The following is a 21,616-nucleotide window of genomic DNA, read 5'->3' as shown; positions in this document are numbered from 1 at the left end:
GATGTTGACATCCTGGCAGCTCTTCAATTCATTCTTGTGCTCCAGCCCAGAACAGTTTCAATAATGCCATTTAGCATAAGCCTTGAAGGTGAGCAACTACCTCTGTGACTCACATCTAGAGGACCAAGAACGACTGGACAAAGAACTGGCTGAAAAGCTCAGGTACCCCTTAACTCTTTTTAAATATATGGATACTGCAAAATTAAAAGAATAATCCACCAGACCCTGTTCAGAGCTTGTTTGCTTGCTTGTCTGTTGCCTAAGCAGGTATTTTTGCAGCATGAAAGGTCAGGTAATGGAAACTGGTAGCGTTAGATAGTGTTGCATGGAAAATATGAGTGCCTCAGAAGCAATTTCTCTGGATCTGAATTCTCCCTCTTCTGAGGTTTATGTTTGTTATAAAAAAATGTATCTCTCCCTATCCTTTTAGGGTTCTGCTAAGTATGTGTTAATTCTTAGCAAAGCAATGACATCTATAATCTGTTGAAACTGCCTTACTGTATCTAGGACAAAGGCAGAGAATGTTCCTTGCAGAGACGCATTTCAAAGACGCATTTAACCACAGGTCACAAAGTGTCTGTTTGAAGGGGGTGATAACTTTAAGAACAGGAAGACAGGAAGAGTGAAAACGCGCCTTTCGTTCCTTTATTACGTCTGTTTACAGCTTTGTTTGATGACTCTGTCTTTCATCTGTTTACTGTTCACCGTGCCCTAGTGGTCTATAAATTGTTGATGCTTCCTAAATAAAGTTGTCCATCCGACCAAGGCTGTCACTCGGTTGGACTAAGGGCGGGTTTGTGCAGGTGGATCCTTTGGCCAAAGATCTCATTGTGTGTAAATGTGTTTTCCTTCCTAAATTAGCTTCAGGGTCCAATCCAGCTTGTGCCTTTCCTGGGGAAGGAGGCACAGTGAGATTGATATTGAATCTCACCCACCAATAGGACAAAGGAGCACTTTGAGAAATCTGGCTCCTGTTACTGTAGAAGTCCAGGTCAAGTTGATCAGCTATGGAACAGAAATGGGATGGTTGATTGCACCTTCAGTGTTCTGGGGGCTGATCTCATAGGCAGTGGTATAAGTTAATTAGGTTTAAATCCATTAGGAGACTTAAAGGATTAGAACTGCGGATAAAACTTGAGGAACCAAACCAGAATTAAATTTGGGAATGCTAAACAGCATCTGATGCATAGTAGTTGTGTTGCAGCTGAATGTCGAGGCCATCAGCATCCACCACAATGGCTCTTCATGATCCGAATGGCTGGAGATAGAGGTGTCTTGAATTAAGGTGCTAGAGTGTATGGCTTTCTAAGTAATGGTAAACCTACTGCGACCCAAACTGGTATAGAAGATGGAGTGTTAGACTGAACTTTGCTATGAAAGTAATAGGGTGGCCTTGGGGCAGTTATATTTTAACGTAACCTATATCACCAGGTAGTTATGAGATGGAGCAAGGACACAGGACATCATATAAATCATCCTGTGTTTGTTGGAGGCAGGGAGGGATAAAAATTAATGTGTGTGCATTGTTGTGGCTCCCATATTTTGAAAGGTGCAGAACAAAGGAGGCTAGATGATAGAGATCCTACAGTTTTGACAGTAGGGAAGTATTCTTCCCCTCCCTACCCACAGTGTAAAACTAGGGGCAGTCTTTATTCTAAGTTAAATTGCTTGGGATTTGAGATGAAAGATGCTTTAAAGCGCTAGACTGAAATCCACAGAAACCTCTGTTGCATACCACATAGCCTAGCCACGTGGCAGCCTGAGAGAGGGCATTCTCTGTAGCAGCTTCCAGATATGGAATGCCCTCCCCGTGTATCTTATTACTGGCAATATACCTTTACAGAAATAAAATTTATAATTAATCAGAGTTCTGGAATTTTGAGGCAAACCTCCAAACCGAATGCGATAAAATGAAACCCAGTGACTTTTGTCCAAGATGTCTACTTTGTTTTGAGGCAGGAAGCAGCATTTCAGGGGAGAAAGTCTTTGCCTTCTGTTTAGCAGACCTGGCTTCAAAATCTAGCTCAGGTATAAGGATGTTGGATGATCCTAGAAAAGTCACAATATGCTCTGTATCCTATCTATAAAATGTAAAGAATAATGTAGTAATGAGGCTAAGCAAGCAATAATGAGGAAGAGCATGTGATAGTTTATGAAGTAGTGTAAATAACAAAAGACTTGTATGCACTGTTACTGTTTTATGAAACAAAATAAAACTATTCATGTTCACATTTGCTTTGCAAATTACAAAACTCTCGTATAAAAGGCAAATATGTGTGAAGTAATTAATACAAACACAAAAGAATGAACCATCACATGTGTAAATCACTGTGTATATACACAGAGCTCATGATGATTGTGGCCAGCTTCCCAGGGTGTACACACCTTGATTTGTACATGTGTAGGAACATAATCTGTTACTCTCTTGCATTTTTCCCAGTGTCAAAATATTGGGGTTTAAAGGCTGGGAAAAGTCCAGCAAAACAAATTCAGCCTTGGGGAAATATGTTTGTCTTCCATGCAGTTGAGTAACTACTGTGCAAGTTTGCCAAAAATATAGTATCAGAAGGCCCTGAGAAAGTGTCTACAAATCCATAGCTCAAGTAGCCAGAGATTTAAGAAAGCTAGACAGAGTATTTTTATAATGCTATTTTAGCCCTTTCATCCTATTATTCTTTTCATGACTACTTCACAATATCCAATAGCAGTTCTAAAGGGATTTTTAAAAAGTGGCCCTTAGCTTTTTTAATTCATTTTCCTATTCATGTTCTGACCTTTAATCATCTCTAAAGTTTAATATCCTTATGACTAAGGAAGCTATTCCATTCTCTGGATTACTTACTGTTCTCTATCCTTTTGTTCTGCTACATCACTTTCAGATAGAACAACCACAACTTCACATGGATGTCAAGGTATCAGTGCTTCATGAATTTATGCAGTAATATTTACCTGGGGCTTTGGACTGGCAGTAACTAACGTACCTCCCAGGGTTGTTGGCACGATAAAATGCAAATAAAGTGTCAGATAAAAATGCAAGGAACTTTTCTGGTGTATTTTTGTCTATCCCTTTTTTGCAGTTAATGCTTCTGAATTCTTTTTATAGCTGCAGTGCACCAGATTGACTTTTGATGAGCAATTAAGCGTAACTTAAGAACTCTTTGTTGTAGGTAAGAACTGATCTTTAACAATATTTTCCCAGCATATATTTTGACATTGAGGCAGTCTACCATGTTTGTATGCCTCAAGTGAATGAGCCTTTATTCCTTCCGTAAGGGAATTAACCTAAAAAGATTGCAGACCTGGGACCTAGCTTGTGGCATGTGCCATGAAGTCCAGGTCTGACACAGGTAAGGTGATAGTCACATAGGCCAGAAGCTGGAGGTCATGTACCAGATAAGGCAAACAGGAAGAGTAGAGGGTCAGAGGCAGAAGATATAGTCATGGACAGGCTGAAATCAAATACCAGATGGGATACACAAGTTGGTTTGCAACAAAATGTTGTAGTGTGGAGTGTTCCTGTTCAGGTTTCCAGCCACTCCAGCCAATGCCCTGCCCCTCTGCACCCCTTCTCAATTTTTTCCACCTAACAGTCAGCATTCCATGTGAGCTGAGCATGCCACATAGAAGGCATAAAATCAGTGTCAGGGTCTACCTTCAGTCCCTCCCAAAGGCTGTCTGGAACAAGATCATTTTCAAAAGACTCTGGAAAACCATCAGGGAGGGAGCTTCTTGGGGTAGGGTATTCCAAAGCTTGGGGGCCACAGCTAAAAGGTTCTCTCCCGCAAGCTTGTCAGTGTAACATCTTTCACTCCAGGCACACAGAGGAGACCCTAGGCAAAAGATCTTAAATCCCGGGCAGGTACATACAGGCGTAAGTGGTCCCTCAGGTACATTGGTCCAAGGCCGTTTAGGGCTTTAAAGGTCAGAACTAGCACTTTGAATTGGGCCCAGAAACAAATTGGGAGCCAGTGGAGTCGATAAAGCACAGGGGTGATATACTCCCTGCGCCATGCTCCAGTTAACATTCTGGCTGCTGCATTTTGAACCGACTGCAATTTCCAAAACGTTTTCAAAGGCAGCCCCACATAGAGTGTGTTACAGTAATCAAGCCTTGATGTCACCACTGTGGCCAAGTCAACTGCTTCCAGGAACAGATGCAGCTGGTAGACCATTTTGAGTTGGCCAAAAGCACTCCTGGCTGCCATAGCCACCTGATATTCAAACAGCAGGGCAGGATCCAAGAGGACTCCCACACTGCAGACCTGCTCCTTCAAGGGGAGTGCAACCCCATCCAGAATAGGTTGCAACCCTATCCCTGGCACAGTTTTCCCCTTGACCAGCAACACTTCAGTCTTGTCTGGATTAAGTTTCAGTTTGTTAGCCCACATCCAGCCCTTCACAGCCTCCAGGCACCAGTTTAGGATGAGCCCTCCCTGCAATCAGGTGGTAGGGAGAGACAGATTGTTGGTTAGATAGATGGATGGTTAAAAGCTTCATACATACCCCCCCAACATGGTATTAAATTGGACAACACTCACACCTGTGGCTAATATTGTAATATAAAAGAGGGTAACACTAGAATTCAGTTATTTATTTATTTATTTTATTATACTTGTATACCACCCCATAGCCGAAGCTCTCTGGGCAGTTTACAGTAACTAAAAACATTAAAACAAATACAATTTAAAACAGATCTTATAAAAACAATTTAAAACACAATTTAAAAATTTAAACACTATAAAACACATGCTAAAATGCCTGGGAGAAGAGGAAAGTCTTGACCTGGCGCTGAAAAGATAACAGTGTTGGCGCCAGGCACACCTCATCAAATGGATCATTCCATAATTTGGGGGCCACCACTGAGAAGGCCCTCTCCCTTGTTGCCATCCTCCGCTTCCCTTGGAGTAGGCACCCGGAGGAGGGCCTTTGATCTTGAACGAAATGTACGGGTGTGTTTGTATCAGGAGAGGTGTTCCATCAGGTGGTCCCAAGCCGTGTAAGGTTTTATAGGTCAAAACCAGCACCTTGAATCGAGCTTGGAAACATATAGGCAGCCAGGGCAAGTGGGCCAGAATCGGTTTTATATGTTCGGACCGTCTGGTCCCTGTTACCAATCTGGCCGCTGCATTTTGCACAAGCTGCAGTTTCCGAACCGTATTCAAAGGCAGCCCCACGTAGAGTGCATTGCAGTAATCTAATTTGCAGGTTACCAGAGCATGGACAACTGAAGCCAGGTTATCCCTGTCCAGATAGGGACGTAGTTGGGCCACCAACCGAAGTTGGTAGAAGGCACTCCGTGCCACCAAGGCTAGCTGAGCCTCAAGTGACAGAGATGGTTCTAGGAGAACCCCCAGGTTACGAACCTGCTCTTTCAGGGGGAGTGCAACCCCATCCAGGACAGGTTGGACATCCACCATCTGGTCAGAAGAACCACCCACTAGCAGCATCTCAGTCTTGTCTGGATTGAGCCTCAGTTTATTAGCCCTCATACAGTCCATTGTCGCAGCCAGGCACTGGTTCAGCACATTGACAGCCTCACCTGAAGAAGATGACACGCAGCTCTATTTCTCCTTTTCATCAGCATACTGATGGCAACGCACTCCAAAGCTCCGGATGACCGCACCCAACGGTTTCATGTAGATGTTGAACAGCATGGGGGACAGAACTGACCCCTGCGGAACCCCATACTGGAGAGTCCAGGGTGCCGAGCAATGTTCCCCAAGCACCACCTTCTGGAGGCGACCTGCCAAGTAGGAGCTGAACCACTGCAATGCAGTACCTCCCACTCCCAACTCAGCCAGTCTCCCCAGAAGGATACCATGGTCGATGGTATCGAAAGCCGCCGAGAGATCAAGGAGAATCAGCAGAGTCACACTCCCCCTGTCAGTGGCATCACTAGGGTTGGTGTCACCCGGTGCGGTAACTCATGGTGTCACCCCCATGGACCTCCTCCCGTACCAGACCATACAGAATCCTTAGTAATGTTTTTTGTACTAATGCTACTCGTAAATCGTAATTCCCATGTATCACTGGCATCCACTTGGCCTCGTTGATTTATGCACTCCGTGTGGCATGATAGAATATCCCTGCACAATAAAAAGGGTTGTTGGAAAGACTACACACACACACACACACACAGAGAGAGAGAGAGAGAGAGAGAGAGAGAGGGCTTTGGGATCATCACACAAACGACCTAGAATATTTTTTCCCTTTCACAAGGACATGCAAAAGATTGAACCCAGGACCTTCTGCATGCAAAGCACATGCTCAGCCTACCACTAAGATATAGGGTAGAAAAGCACTCACTGTTCTGCTGGTTCTAGTGCTTCTCCACCACTTTCTTCTGCAAATAAGAACATAAGAAGAGCCTGCTGGATCAGGCCAGTGGCCCATCTAGTCCAGCATCCTGTTCTCACAGTGGCCAGCCAGGTGCCTGGGGGAAGCCCGCAAGCAGGGTTGGTCTAGTCCAACTGCATCAGGAGCACACTGCATTGCCTAGGCCCATTTTAAATGAACACTGCCTAAGGTTCCAAGAGGTCTTCTGTATCTTTAAAAGTTGTGCAGGGAGAAGGGAGAATTCCACCTTGTGGTTTTTCCCATTACAGGGTTGCAAGAACACCTGCACTTGGCTGACTTTCTCTTCTCCTAAAGATACAGGATCAGTCTCAGGCCATGAACCTGGCAACCCTAATTTCTCGTCTAGATAGTCTGCGCTTAATTTAACATGCCAGCGATGACCTTTAAAGCCCTGAATTATTTGGGACCAGGTGACTTAAAGACTCACCTACATCCATACAAGCCTGCCCGTACCCGTGTCTGAAGCCCACCAACAAAGGAAGTTAGGTGGGAAAGCACCCAGGCAGCCAATATTAAGCAGGCACCACATCTGGATCTTTTCAAACAGGCCTCTATTTACCTTGACTTACAGAAACTAACTGGGGTTGAGGATGCAATTGTCTGATCTGGCCCTGGTGTGTTTTTGATGTTGGATTGCTAGTTCGCATAATAGGGAATTGTTTTATTGAGATTTTTTTTTAATGTAACCTATTGTATGTTATGTGAACCACCTTGGGAAGAATTCTATTTTTGAAGGGTGGTATAGACATGTAAATAAAATAAGTATTTGGCTGTGGCTCAAAAATTCCCTTCCCGTATTATAAACTGTTGCGATAGGAGTCACTTTTCATGGCTGCTTCACCCAAACAATTTTATAGGTAAGTGCCAAGCATTTTGTGTTATATGCTCATTACACTGCAATTTGCACATGTAGCGTACACACAGTTCCAGTAACATGTGTCATACAAATACTAACACCATGGGACTGTGATTTGCCACAGTGCAATGTGTCAAGCACTGGACTCGGTACACCAGACAAATCATCTGGTTAACTTAACTCCTGGAGAGAAGTTTTATTTTCTAAGCTGAGCTTCCAAAAAGCATGCAGGGGGGGAAAAAAACCACATTTGAGCATTACTTTGAAATGCCAAGATGTTCACAAGATCCTTGAGTTTACCCTATGAAACACAAATATTATCCTGTACAAAAGAGGCAACACTTGGCATTTTTAAAATAACTGCATGCCGCCTCCTAACCTTGGCATTCTTGATCTATGTACAAAAACGTTAAGTGCAGAACACCACCCAGGCGTGGCAACTTCACCTGGGAAGAGGCCTCCAGTGCCCAAATGTGATTAGGGTAGAACCTGCCCTCAAGAGCAGTTCATGCATTCCCACATGGTGGCCATGGAGAATGGCCCCTTGCTGAGCACAACAGCTTTTTCACACCACTGCTGTGACATGTGTCAACTATCCTTGCAGGATCTCTCCCATGGTAGGCTGAACTGCCATACCAGCAAACTCAGTCCCCAATAGCTATTGCCAGCTCCAAGGAAATCTGCGAGCCCAAACAGTCAACCACACCACACATCAAGAAACTGTTTCTGTGTAAACAGCATAAATGAGCCCCCAAAACTCACCAGCTTACAGAAGAATCACCAGTTTGCTCATATAAACATGTATGGAAGCAAGCAAGAAAGTCTGCTTTTGCCATCTGACTGGTGACTAATACAAAGCCCCCCCCCTTTAATGCTCTGCCTGGCACCCACTTTACAATACTTCCCTCCCCACCCCCATTTTAAATAATCTTAGCAGTCTAACCATATTTACAACAGAAACACTTTTTAGCATGATGGAGCGTCTCTCCCGATATGAACCTACCCATACACTACGCTCAACATCGAAGGCCCTCCTCCGGGTGCCTACTCAGAAAGACGCCCGGAAGGTGACTACAAGAAAGAGGGCCTTCTCGATAGTGGCCCCCGAACTATGGAACACCCTTCCTGACGAGGTATGTCTGGCGCCTACTTTATTATCTTTTCGGCTCCAGGTGAAAACCTTCCTCTTTGCCCAGGCATTTTAATATTTTAATATTTCTATTTTTTAGTATTTTAGTATTTGTATTAATGTTGTAAAGATAGTTATATGTTTTATCTTTTTTTGAATTTTTTTTACTTTTGATTTGTATTTAATATGGTTTTTTATGTTAATTTTGTCTTTGTTGTATGTATAAACTGTTGTCTTGATGATTAGGTGGTTTTAAAATTGACTGTTTATATATTTATATTTGATGTACACCGCCTAGAGAGCCTCGCTATGGGCGGTATAAAAATTAAATTAAATTAATAAATAAATAAAATAGCATCCGGGAGTTAACTACTGTTAACTTCTCTACCGTTGGTTTTCATATCGTCGATCGAGGTTGCTGTTTCTGAACAGGGAGTTTGTGTTTATTTGGACTTCTACTCAGCGGGGTCTTGCAGTTGCAGTTTGGTTTATGAAGTTTATGCACATTAAACATTTGTATTCGCGGTACTGTATATTTTGATTGAAAGTTGCCTAGAGGTATTTTGCATTAGGCAAGGAATCATAATCATATACATACACGTGAGATAAATGGGAAAGCAATCGCAGTGAAATTAGCCTCATTTTTAAAATGAAAACATTATTTATTTATTAAATTTATATCCTCATCCTTCCTCCCAAAAAAACCCAGGGTGGCAATACATTCCAGTTATACTTGAGAACTTAGATGAGTTGTGGGGGGGGGGAAATAGGATAATCCCCTTTTTAAAAACCGCACGCGCGTGTATTACACAGGAAAAAAACCTAAAAGCAGCCTGCTAATAGCGAAGTTAGCTTTCTACATCCAGGAGCACTTTATGTAGTAAAAAGGACTCTAAAAACCCATCATATCTTGGTCCCACCTTCAATTAATCGGGAGCAAGCCTCCCTCCCTTCTTGGACGCCCCGGAGTTTATGGCTACTGGGCACAGGATTGTGCCGTGGCGCGCAAAGAGACGCGGGCTGGCAGGTTCGGGAGGGTGTCAGAAAGCAGGGCAGGTGAAGAGATGCTGCCGGCCCTCTCTACAGACTGGGGTGGGCTGAAGGGAAGGTCTTGCACAAAGACCGGCCAGGGCTGCAGGTGCAGAGGGCGCTCCCCGTGTCGCTTGGGCAGAGTTGGAGGCATGCTTAGCTCAGCACTCCAAAACGCCCCGTGCGCCAACTGGCAGACTCCAAAACTCACCTTTCCCTTCCACGTGGCACACAAAACAGTCACCCCTGGTGGTGGTGGTGCAGCAGCCTCAGGCTCTAGCCTAGCCTGCCTGGTAACGGCTGCAATGCCGCTCGAGGCCCCACCCCACGGGAGATCCAGCTGGTGCGGCGGCTGCGACAATACCCTTCCCTGCTCTTCCCCCATGCCTCACATGTTAGCGTGGGCAGGGCAGCTTTCCGCCTGCCCTGCTTCTTGGTGCCTTGCCTAGGGGCGGCTCTGGGTGTCTCCCCCCTCATGGTGTCCCCCGGGTGTGGCCCGCACCCCCTGCACCCCCTTAATGATAATGCTGCCCCCTGTCTCTCTCCCGACAAAGGTCATCATACAGGGTGACCAAGGCTGTTTCTGTGCCAAAACCAGGCCTGAAACCCGACTGAAATGGATCCAGATAATTAGTCTCATCCAAGAGTGTCTGGCCCGCAACCACTCGTTCAAGGACCTTGCCCAGGAATGGAACATTTGCTACCAGCCTATAGTTATTAAGATTTTCTGGGTTCAGGGAGGGTCTCTTCAGGTGTGGTCTCACTACTGCCTCTTTCAGGCAGCCAGGGACCACCCCCTCTTGCAGAGAGGCATTAATCACTTCCCTGGCCCAGCCGGCTGTTCCATCCCTGCTAGCTTTTATTAACCAAGAAGGGCAAGGATCCAGCACAGAAGTGGTTGCACGAACCTGTCCAAGCACCTTGTCAATGTCCTCAAGCTGCACCAACTGAAACTCATCCAAGAAATCGGGACAAGGCGGTGCTCTGGATACCTCACTTGATTTACCTGCTATAACACTGTAAGTCCTGGCGGATGCTAAAGATTTTATCCTGGAAGTGCCTAGCAAATTCATTACAGCGGGCCTCAGATGGTTCTACCTTGTCCCTGGGGCCAGAGTATAATAGCCCCCGGACAATTCTGAAGCGCTCCGGTGGGCAGCAGAGTGATGATTCGATAGTGGCAGCAAAATATTGTTTTTTTGCTGCCCTCACTGCCCCTAAATACAGCTTACTATAGGCACTTACCAGTGTATAATTGCATCCACCAGGAGTTCGTTTCCATCTGCACTCAAGCTGTCTCCTATATTGTTTCATCGCTTTCAGCTCTGGGGTATACCATGGAGCCGTACGAGCTCTACACTGGAGAGGGCACTCAGGAACAATCATGTCAACCACCCGGGTCATTTCTGTATTCCACAGTTCAACCAGGGTTTCGAAAGGAGCGCCAGCCCTATCAGCCGGAAAACTCCCCAGAGCCCTTTGGAAACCATCCGGATCCATTAGTCTCTGGGGGCAGACCAACTTAACAGGTCCCCCACGCTTCCAGAGGAGAAAAGCTGCTGTGAGTCTAAACTTCAGCAAGCAGTGATCTGTCCATGACAGAGGGACTGATGTAAGGCTCCCCACATTCAGATCACCAACTCCATGTCCAGTTGCAAAAACCAGATCTAGAGTATGCCCTGCTACATGTGTTGGGCCAATGGCGTATTGGGACAGTCCCATGGTTGTCATGGAAACCATGAAATCCTGAGCCACCACGGATAAGGCGGCCTCAGCATGAATGTTGACATCCCACATAACCAACAGTCTGGGGGATCTCAACAGTACACCCGAGACCACCTCCGTCAGCTCAGCTAGGGAGTCTGTTGGGCAGCGAGGTGGGTGGTACACCAACAGAATCCCCAGTCTGTCCCGTTGACCCAACATAAGGTGCAAACACTCCAGACTAGTCACATGGACAGGGTGCTTGCAGAGGGAGATGGAGCTCCTATAGACCACAGCAACCCCCCCTCCCCGACCCTCAGGTCTACCCTAATGCTGGACCAGGTACCCTGGTGGACATAGTTGGGAGAGACTGACTCCTCCCTGCTCACCCACCTAGGTCTCGGTTATACATGCCAGATCGGCTGCCTCATCCACAATTAAATCGTGAATGAGGGAGATCTTATTATGCACCGATCTGGCGTTTAGGAGCAGCATCTGGAGGCCTGAGAGCTGGCTGATAGGGCAACCAACAAACCTGCGGGTGTGGGGAGGACCAGAACAAGGCACAGCCATTAACTGCCTGAGCCCCGTTGCAGGTTGTTTGAAACAATGACCACGTACATAATTAAATAATAATTAAAATGGATGAGAATGGGACACTTCCAATCAGGAAACTACAAAATATTTTATGCAGGAAATGATAAATTAATAAGAAGCAGGGTTGCTCTAATATAACACAAGGTCTGAGTGAGTGGTATCAATGAGACTTAACATAACAATCATAGAAGTCTATACTCCAACAGCAAACACAGAAGAAGAGGAAATTAAAAGATTTTATGCAGAAGTACAGGAAGAAATTGATCACACACCAAAGCAAGATGCTCTGATAATCATGGGGGACTGGAATGTAAAAGTAGGGAACAGAGAAGAACTAGACATTGTTGGGAAATGGGGCTTAGAAGTTAGAAATGTAGCCAGTAATTTGTTTCTTGCAAACATATTTTTTGAGCAACCAAAAAGATGACTGTACATGTGGGCATCACCAGATGGTCAATATAGGAATATAATTGATTATATAATTGGTAGGAGAAGATGCAGAGGTTCCATACTTTGTGCGAAAACAAGAACAGGAGCAGACTGCGGTACAGATCATGAACTGGTCATATCGAAAATCAGAACAAAGCTACAGAAGAACAACAAAGCAATCATAATGCCAAAATACAATCTAAATAACATCCCAGAAGAATTTAAAGATCAAACAAGGGACAGATTTGAGGCTTTAAACCTAGCTGATAGAGAACCAGAAGAACTATGGAGTGAAGTCAGAGACATTATCAGGGAAGAATGCAAAAAGACAATATCTCTAGTTAAAAAGAGGCAAAGACCTCAATGGATGACTAAAGAAACTCTTAAAATGGTTAAAGAGAGAAGGAAAGCAAAAGCGAAAGGAGAGAGAAACAAGGTCAGAACCCAAAATACAACAATACAGCGACTAATACATAGGGACAAAGAGAACTACTAGAATAATTATTGTACAGACATGGAAGAGGATAACACAAAAGGTAGAACAAGAGCCCTATTCCAAAAGATTAGAGAAATGAAAGGGACATTCAAACCAAGAGTAGGGATGTTGAATAATCAACAGGGGAACACACTGACTGACCAAGACGGAAGCAATACACTGAAGAAATATATAAAAGAGATGCAAGGATGACAGATTCATTCACAGAGGAACTGTATGAAGAACCAGAAATTTTAGAATGTGAGGTGGAAGCTGCTCCTAAAATACCTGAAAGAAACAAATCACCAGGAATAGATGGCATACCAGTAGAGTTGCTACAATTACTGAGACGGAATGTGTCCAAATTTTCACAAAAATTTGTTAACAAATATGGAAAAGAAAACTATGGCCCACAGACTGGAAGCATTCAATATACATCCCAATTCCAAAGAAAGGGGATCCCAGGGAATGCAGTAATTATTGAACTACTGCCTTAATATCCCATGAAAGCAAAATAATGCTCATGATTCTACAACAAAGGCTCTTGCCATATATGGAGCAAGAAATGTCAGACGTCGAAGCTGGATTTAGAAAGGGAAGAGGTACTGGAGATCATATCCCAAACATACATTGGATAATGGAACGGGCCAAGGAATTTCAGAAGAAAATCACCCTATGTTTTACAGATTACAGCAAAGCCTTTGACTGTGTAGATCATGAAAAACTATGGAACGCTTTAAAAGAAATGGGGGTGCCACAGCATCTGATTGTCCTGATGCGCAACCTATACTCTGCACAAGAGGCTACTGTAAGGACAGAATATGGAGAAACCAGCTGGTTTCCCATTGGGTAGGGTGTGAGACAGGGGTGTATTTTATCATCCCATTTGTTTAATCTATATGCAGAACATATAGTGGGTTCGGATCTAGAGGAAGGAGGTGTAAAAATTGGTGGGAGAAATATCAATAATTTAACATATGCAGACGAAACCACACTACTAGCAGAAACTAGTAGTGATCTGAAACAAATGCTGATGAAAGTTAAAGAGGAAAGCACAAAAGCAGGACTACAGCTGAACATTAAGACGACTAAAGTAATGACAATATAAGATTTATGTAACTTTAAAATTGACAATGAGGACATTGAACTTGTCAAGGATTATCAATACCTTGGTACAGTCATTAACCAAAAGGGAGACAATAATCAAGAAATCAGAGGAATGCTAGGACTGGGGAGGGCAGCTATGAGAAAACTAGAAAAGGTCCTGAAATCCAAAGATGTATCACTGAACACCAAAGTCAGGATCATTCAGACCATGGTATTCCTGATCAAATTCAGGCTTAAGGTAGACATGAGGGAAATAAAACTATGCCTGGAGGACCAGGAGAACTTGAGTGTAGCAGGAATCTTTGATTTTGTGGACTTAGAATTAGAGAAGGGGATGTAGGCACTTCTCCTTGTGCATGGATAAATAGCCTGCACTTAAAAGTTTCAGCTCAATGTTAATGTTTTGGAAAGTGTCCATAGAGCATTGGGTCAGAAATCACAGAATGGTGGACAGCCATTCAATCATTTTAAGGCTAAAGAACAAGTGTACTAAGCACTGCAGAACTTTAGAATGTTGAAATATCAAGATGTGACTGTCTACATATCCCAAAATCTTTCACCTAAAACAGAGGCTGACCACACCATTTCCAAAGATGCTGCAAGAGTAAAAGCTAGTGTATCACTGAAGGTTCCCCTTTAAATTGACTGTCAAATCAAAATTGTTCTTGGCTGTGATGAGCTTGGAAGCCTCAGTTATGCTTGAAAGAGCTGGGCTTTAGGAGCAACAATTCATATGTGGAGAGGATTCCAATTAGGAGAAAAGTCAAGGCTGGGTTTCCTAACAGTAAAGGGCAAAATAGCCTATTAAGAAGGATTGGCTTGTTGGGCCCCTCTTTCCTTAGGAAGCATCAGGGTTTTAGTTTGTGGGGAAGTTCTAGAGCCTTGGTGGAGGAAAAATTGGAGGGCAAACCAAATGTGAGGGGAGAGGGTCTCAGAGTCAACAGCAGAGAATTAAATAGTTGTGACGGATAATTTGAAGATTACTTCATTTAATGTTCAAGGGCTAGGTTCACCAGTTAGGCAGGCTAGGCTAGGGGCAGCTCCGAAAAATGACAAGCTGGACATTGTTGTTGTTGTGTTTATTTGTTTAACAAGAAATACACTGGAAGCAAGCAGTGGCGTCACTAGGGTTGGTGTCACCCGGTGCGGTAACTCCTTGGCGAGCCCCCAAATGTCCTGTTGAGCGCGTGTGCACAAGGCCAGCCACCCATGCCCCTGGGAGGGTGCGTGCCGGAGGGGCACCCAGCTGGAGAAGCAGGCCTGGGGATGCCGGTGCGCCTCCCTTGCCCCGCTGACGCTGCTCCTGGTCTCGCCTGCCCACCTGCCTCCAAGGAGGAGGAGTTGGCTGCTCTGACGCCGACCCGGAGCATTTTTCGGCTCCTTTGCTGGGCAACGGCATGGGCGCCATGCCCCGTGACGGGACGGCTCTGGCTGCCACCCCCCTCATGGTGTCACCCAGGTGCAGTCCACACTCCCCGCACCCCTCTAGCGATGCCACTGGAAGCAAGGCTCAGTTGGGTTGTGTGTGTTGAAAGGGTCCTGACTCAGAGTAAATCTGTATCCCTGGGTCCTAAAAGGGTAACTATAATACTATTCAAAAAATGCCTGTGGGCATATACAGAAGTGCTGCCAGACCTGAAAAAGAGGTATATCTTTGTGTATGTGGGGGGGGGGGAATTGGGGATGATGTTGTCACATTAGGTTCAGTGTATTGTCAAAATGTGGATCAAACAGAATTTCTGAGTCAAACACTGGATGTTCCCAAAGGTTTTAAAATAGGGGATGGGTTTGACGTTGATTGGGGTCATTATATGTGATGGCAAACTGAACAGTAAAAGGGGCAAGAGAGGAACAAAGGTGGGAGCAGGGATGAAGGATTGATTGCAAGGGTATGATCTGGTAGATGGAAAATGGAAATGGACTGCCTTCAAGTCGATTATGACTTATGGCGACCCTATGAATAGGGTTTTCATGGTAAGCAGTATTCAGAGGTGGTTTACTATTGCCTTCCTCTGAAGCTGAGAGGCAGTGACATGCGGTCACCTAGTGAGCTTCATGGCTGTGTGGGGATTCAAACCCTGGTCTCCAAGGTCGTAGTCCAACACCTTAACCACTACACCACACTCTGGTGTGGCTCCGATCTGGTAGATATTGGGGCAGGGAATTAATCCAGGGGTGAAGGACCGCACCTTGTACTTTAATAGACACACGTCTTATTCTATAATTGACAAACTCTTAACCTTTTTAATTGGTTGGCAGAGAGTGGGGAGGAGGCCTATATTGGAAACTTCACCCTGTCTTGATCAGACACTGGGTTAGCAACATTTATGCTGCATTCTTCTTTGTGGAGGTTAAACATAGCATTCCTTGCAAAACAAAACAAGAGATAATATATAAGATTAAGGAGGAAACCAAGAAGTTATTTCAAAATGCAGATATGAGAGAGAACAATGCAGTGACGTGGGACACATACAAAGTTGTAGTCAGGAGGTTCTGCATTTGGAAAGCAGCACTTAGCAGTGAAGCAAAAGCTTACACTGTCATGAACCAGCTTCCCCTCAGTTCAGTCCCAGAACTCAGTTCCCAAACCTAGGGCAATTGATCCTAGCAAGGCACAGACCCATGCCTCCCTTACCAGGGCTGTGTACAACAACACCAGCTCTGCAAGGTAGGTAGACTGCCACCACTCCTTAACTTGGTCAACAACTCTGGGCCAAGGGAAACCTAAAGTGCCAGAAATAGACCTGCCAAGGATTCCAACAGACAAGAGCCAAAACAGCACGCCTTGTCCTGGAGTCTTAAACAAAATACTCAAATATATGGTAGTCCGTGGTTAAGTAGCCAAAGTATTGGATTCAGGGCCACACTCCTCCTCTGCGAACACACACAGCTAAATAAGAAGTAGCTTTATTAAATAAAATATAAGTGCACAAAAATAGCAGCAAATTGGTTCCTTAAAACCAACACCCCTGAGGGCCAGGTAACAATACACAGAGTTATAATCACAGACAAAAATAAAAAAACTATCTAGCCCAGTCTATACTTACAAAGAGGTAAACAGCAAGATAACTTAATGGTTTCACATCTCCCCATAGATATATAGCTTGGATAGCAAGTGGTAAAATGGAACCTCAACTTCAGGTAACACCATCACATTGAGGAACAAAGGCTAAGGTTTGAATCCTATGCTTATGGGAAAATGCCCAGCAACAGCCAGCTATGCTGGCTGGGGCTGATGGGAGTTGTAGTCCAGCAACAAAAAAATAAAAAGAGGTTGGGAAACACTGAGAGGAAATGAAGGCGAGGAATATTTTTTTTATCTCAGCATTCCTCCCAAAGGAGCCTAGGGAGGCATACAACAAAGTAATAAAACAATACAATTAAATTTTACAAAAATTAAAACATTTAAACATTAAAAATGTCTAAAAACAGTTGCATACTCTCACAGCTAATAATTTCAAGGTTGGGAACAGTGTATTTTAGCCATCAAATGCCCGGGTGAACAGGGATGTTTTTCAATTCCTCCCGAACGTCATTAGTGAGGGAAACAGACACACCTCACCAGGAAGGCATTCTACAAATGAGAACCACCACTGAGAAGGCCCTCATGTGGATCAGCATCATGGATGATCCATAGATCTGTGGCATATCTTAAAAGAAAATATAAAGGAAAAGAAATCAATAAAGCATTCATGGGTTTTATAGAAGCCTCTATAGATCAGACAGTCCCAGTTTGAGGATCATTGAATCTTATCTGGATAAAATGTTACATTCCATTGCCACAGGACCACAGGGACTATTTAAATGAACCTGTCAGGGAGCAAGAAATTAAGGAGGTGATCTAAAAACTTAAGAGTGGAGTCCTGGCATCAGAATTAGTCAAATTATTCAGTAATATTTTGGAGAAAGGCAATTGCAGAGTTGTGAAGACAGATAAGATTGATAGTAGTGCCAAAGTCAGGTAAAGATCCTGTGTCTCTGGGGTCATGCCACCCTACTATGTTACTGAAGCTGGATTCAAAAATACTCTGCAATTTTGATTAATGGAATGAACAGGATCATAACAAGCAACATTGGGGTAGATAAAGCAGAATTTATACCTAAGTGGCAAATGGCTGATATGTTTAGAAGGGCATTAAATATTCTTTATTTTGGAAATAAAAATAAGAATCTGGTGGCACTTTTATAGTTAGACATTTTCAAGCCCTTTGATCATGTAGAGCTGAGATTCCTATTTAAGTTCTTGGCCAAATTAACTTTTGGGGGCAGGTTTATGCATCTGATTTATCAGATTTATTGAGAATCTAGTGTTAGATTCTTTGCCAATGGGCGTATACAGTGGATCAAGACAGGTGTGCCTTCTGTTTGTAGTGGCTTCTGTTTGTAGTGGCTATAGTGTGGAAATTAGGGAGGGACCCATAAAATCAGTCTATTTGCAGATTATATTTCGTTGTCATTGAAGAATCCAGTGTCTGCAGGAGAAGGGCTTGGTAAGAGGCTTGTAGAGTTTCAGGATGTGGTAGGGTTGATAGTTAATAACTGGTAACTGGTGAGGTTGGTTTTGGCAGCAACAATGATGGAGATAGCCACATACTGGAAAACAAAACTGGACTGGCAGTGGAAGGGTAATATAGGAGAATAGGCAAATAGCCCTCTCAGAGAAGCTCATGCACTACAAGAGATGGATGAGAGAGATAGTCAAACAGGATAATTATGTGGGAATTTGGTTTCCATTCCTTGCATTTGTAAATAGAGGTGGGGAGTGTCACAAACCACCATTACAGCTCATTATTCATTTTGGAGAGATGCTCTATCTAGGGGCCTAGAGGTTAATTAGTAATATGATCTGAGTGGTACTGTTTAGACTTGTGCTTTGTAGGTTATAGAGACAATTGGACATGAAAAGACTCTGTACCTGAGTTATTTGTTGGTTTTGTTATTACACTGGTCACACAGCCTCTCTAACTTCCTGAGTCATCTTATCTGTAATGAAATCTGTAAGTAACACCTGTCTTGGCAACCTAAAGAGAAGAATCTTATCTTTTTAAATGTACTTCTGGCTCTTTAGATGCAATTGTCATGTTCTTATTTGATCATTATCCATTTTGTCATTGACATCTTGGAACTCTTCTTGTCTTGATCATTAAGTTTATTCACCTCACTAAAACAATCATAATAATATGTCCAGTTCACTGTTACCATTTCTTTCATTATCTTCATTATTGTTTTCAGTGTGATACAAAATTGTCAGTAAAAGTTAAACTTTAACTTCAACTTTTTTGCTCATGACATATTGGGAAACTAGATTGACTGGATATTTAAAGACACACCTATGAGCTCAGAAAGCAAGGAAGCTGACAGAGTCCTGAAGTCTTGTATCTTACTGGGTAAGTCATACCATTTTAGGCAACTAAACCAAGTCTTTCCTTAATTTTTGGTGTACAGCCTTCTTTGCTTGTGTCTACATGAACTTCTTCAACTGTCCTTTATCAAGTCATTGATGTAGCTTTACAAGCAAACATGAGGATAAACCTCTGGTAGTATTCTGTAAAAACTAGAAACTGCTGGACTTGGGTTTTGGCCAAATAAGGTAGACATACCAATAGTGTGAATACCATGGAGTACGGTAGCATTGGCCAGGGCTCTTCAGTTGGCATTCCTATTGTTTACACAGTGGTTGTGTTCAGATGTGAAGCTAAACAACAGCTCACTCTAGGGTTGCCAGGTCCAGGGCCTGAGACTGATCCTGTATCTTTAGGAGAAGAGGAAGTCAGCCAAGTGCAGGTGTTCTTGCAACCCTGTAATGGGAAAACCCACAAAGTAGAATTCTCCCTTCGCCTGCACAACTTTTAAAGATACAGAAGACCACTTGGTTGACAGGCCCAGCCTCTAATAGGTCTTCTGTATCTTTAAAAGCTGTGCTGGGGAAGGGAGAATTCTACTTTGTGGGTTTTCCCATTACAGGGTTGCAAGAACATCTGCACTTGGCTGACTTTCTGTTCTCCTAAAGATACAGGATCAGTCTCAGGCCCTGAACCTGGCAACCCTAGTTCACTCCTATGTGTGAATTAGGCCAGTGTCCAAGGTTGTCCTGGTTAGTTTGTCCAAATAATAGCTTAAAGGGAGAATGCTCTGTTGTTTCTTGCAGGGCTTCTCTAATTGCAAACAAAAGGGGATACTAATTGGTGGAGCATCCCTTTTAATGTTCTGTTGAACTACTCCACTAGACCATATGACTGAGCATTATACAAAGAGGTTCTTAAGGCTCTGATACCAAAACTCTTTGAACAACCATGACAATCAGGCACCATAGTCTGCCAGTACTTTTGGGATAATCCTGCTTCCTAACAGTTTCAGTAGTTTTCTGGTTATAACCTAAGCTTTGATGTTATACAGTAGTATACGCTTTTGGAAAATATGTGGGTGTAATCTTCTACATGAGGAAAAAATGGTGCCTTCTTATGGTCCTTTCCATAAGTTCCATTATGTGCATTGCTACTTGGTGAGATGGAGTTTTAAAAACATAAAAGACAGTGGAGTAGTTGGACATTTCAAATGACAATATAAAGCCAAGTTATGTGAACTTGGGGACAGAAGAACCATGGTCAAGGGTCTGCCCCCTCCCCCCACAAGGTGGTTAGCACAGGAGTTATCACAAGCAGTGGATAAAACCAATATTTAGTGTCTTTGGGAAGTTACTATCTGTGTTCTCTTGTCTTCTCATCACAAATTATTCTAATCTACCATGCTGCCTCACAGTCTGGGGTAGGCAGCTCACCAGTCTCTCATTCCTTGCTACCCCTTCAACCACTATTGCCAGTGTCTCTACCTTGGGCTAAATTGGGATCCTCCTCAGCAACTTAGTGAAATTTTGACATAATTAAGCCCTGTTCTAGAACCAACTCATGTCAGTCATAGCAGCTTCTGGCACCTGGATGAACTATTGAATTGGTTGCCACTTGTGGCTAGCAAACCCAGGTTGTCTTGTTCTGTAGAAAGAAGTAATCTCAGCTAATATGAGCAGATTTTTTGATGTTGTATTGCAAAGTGCTGTGGTCTTCCTAGTGGTTATATACCTTCCCCAGCTTCTCATTTTTCTAACATGTGTTTGACATGTTTGCCCTAATTTAAGGACTGTGTTTTCTCTACCTTTTGTCAGATCAATATGGCATGTACCTAAAATGTGTCTTTCTGGTATGTTCTGTCTGCATTTGATACCCATTATCATTGTCCAGTTGAAAGTGATTTCTAAGCACATGGTGTATATGACATAATTGATATTAGTGTTCTGAAGGTGCATTTCTCATGGTGATTAATTTTTTTCAATACCCATCTTCTGCAAGTAAGTTATAGCTAGGTGTGTATCCCCTTATCAAATGCCACTGAGGTCATCTGTTGTGTTTTAGCCTTTTAGCAAGCATAAAGTGAGGCCTTGCCATTTGTTAGCTAGACCAGAACTCTGGATTATTAAACCTATGATGGATCCCTAAGTAAAGGTAGGGGAGAAATTCAATTCAGTTTGCATTTAAAGCTGAATCTATCAAATTTGCACTTTCCGAAACAATATGAGAACTAAAACACAGCCATCCTTCGAAAGTTGCACTTATTTGAATTTGCAGTGCAGTTCTCCAACCAATGTTGACAAAAATACATATATATTAGGGGAAATTTGACATAATAAAATAACATACAAAATGCATTATGCTTGTAAAAATGTGTACATTAGTCAAAACTGCATAAAATGTATTTATTAAGAGAAAATTGCACTAAAATGCTGAAGAATTTTCATGAGGATTTTAAACATAAATAGCAAATTGCTGCAAAATGTGGACAATTGAATTTAAGATTGGAAAAATAAGAAAGTGAGAGAACTGATACTGAAAGATCTTTCCATCCCTACCCCAAAGTGGCTTCCTATAGTTTAGATCAGGGG

General features: G+C 43.3%; 1 protein-coding gene across 5 annotated transcripts in view; it reads left to right on the top strand.

Annotated features, from left to right (window-relative positions):
• LOC133390575 (solute carrier family 23 member 1-like) overlaps nucleotides 1-21,616 on the top strand; it is a 65,351-nt gene continuing 43,735 nt past the window's right edge. Inside the window, exons 1-2 of one of the 5 annotated variants that reach the window (XM_061639450.1) lie at nucleotides 1-162; nucleotides 18,989-19,070. The gene's annotated coding sequence lies outside the window, so the exon portion shown is untranslated. Of the gene's footprint in view, nucleotides 163-3,103; nucleotides 3,168-18,988; nucleotides 19,071-21,616 lie in introns of all 5 variants that reach the window. The other 4 variants (XM_061639453.1, XM_061639448.1, XM_061639451.1 and 1 more) reach the window with 4 other exon arrangements.

The sequence above is a fragment of the Rhineura floridana genome, chromosome 8 (genome assembly GCF_030035675.1).
Source record: "Rhineura floridana isolate rRhiFlo1 chromosome 8, rRhiFlo1.hap2, whole genome shotgun sequence".
NCBI lineage: Eukaryota > Metazoa > Chordata > Lepidosauria > Squamata > Rhineuridae > Rhineura > Rhineura floridana.
The sequence above is the reverse complement of the archived record's forward strand: the minus strand, read 5'-3'. Positions and strand labels throughout refer to the sequence as shown.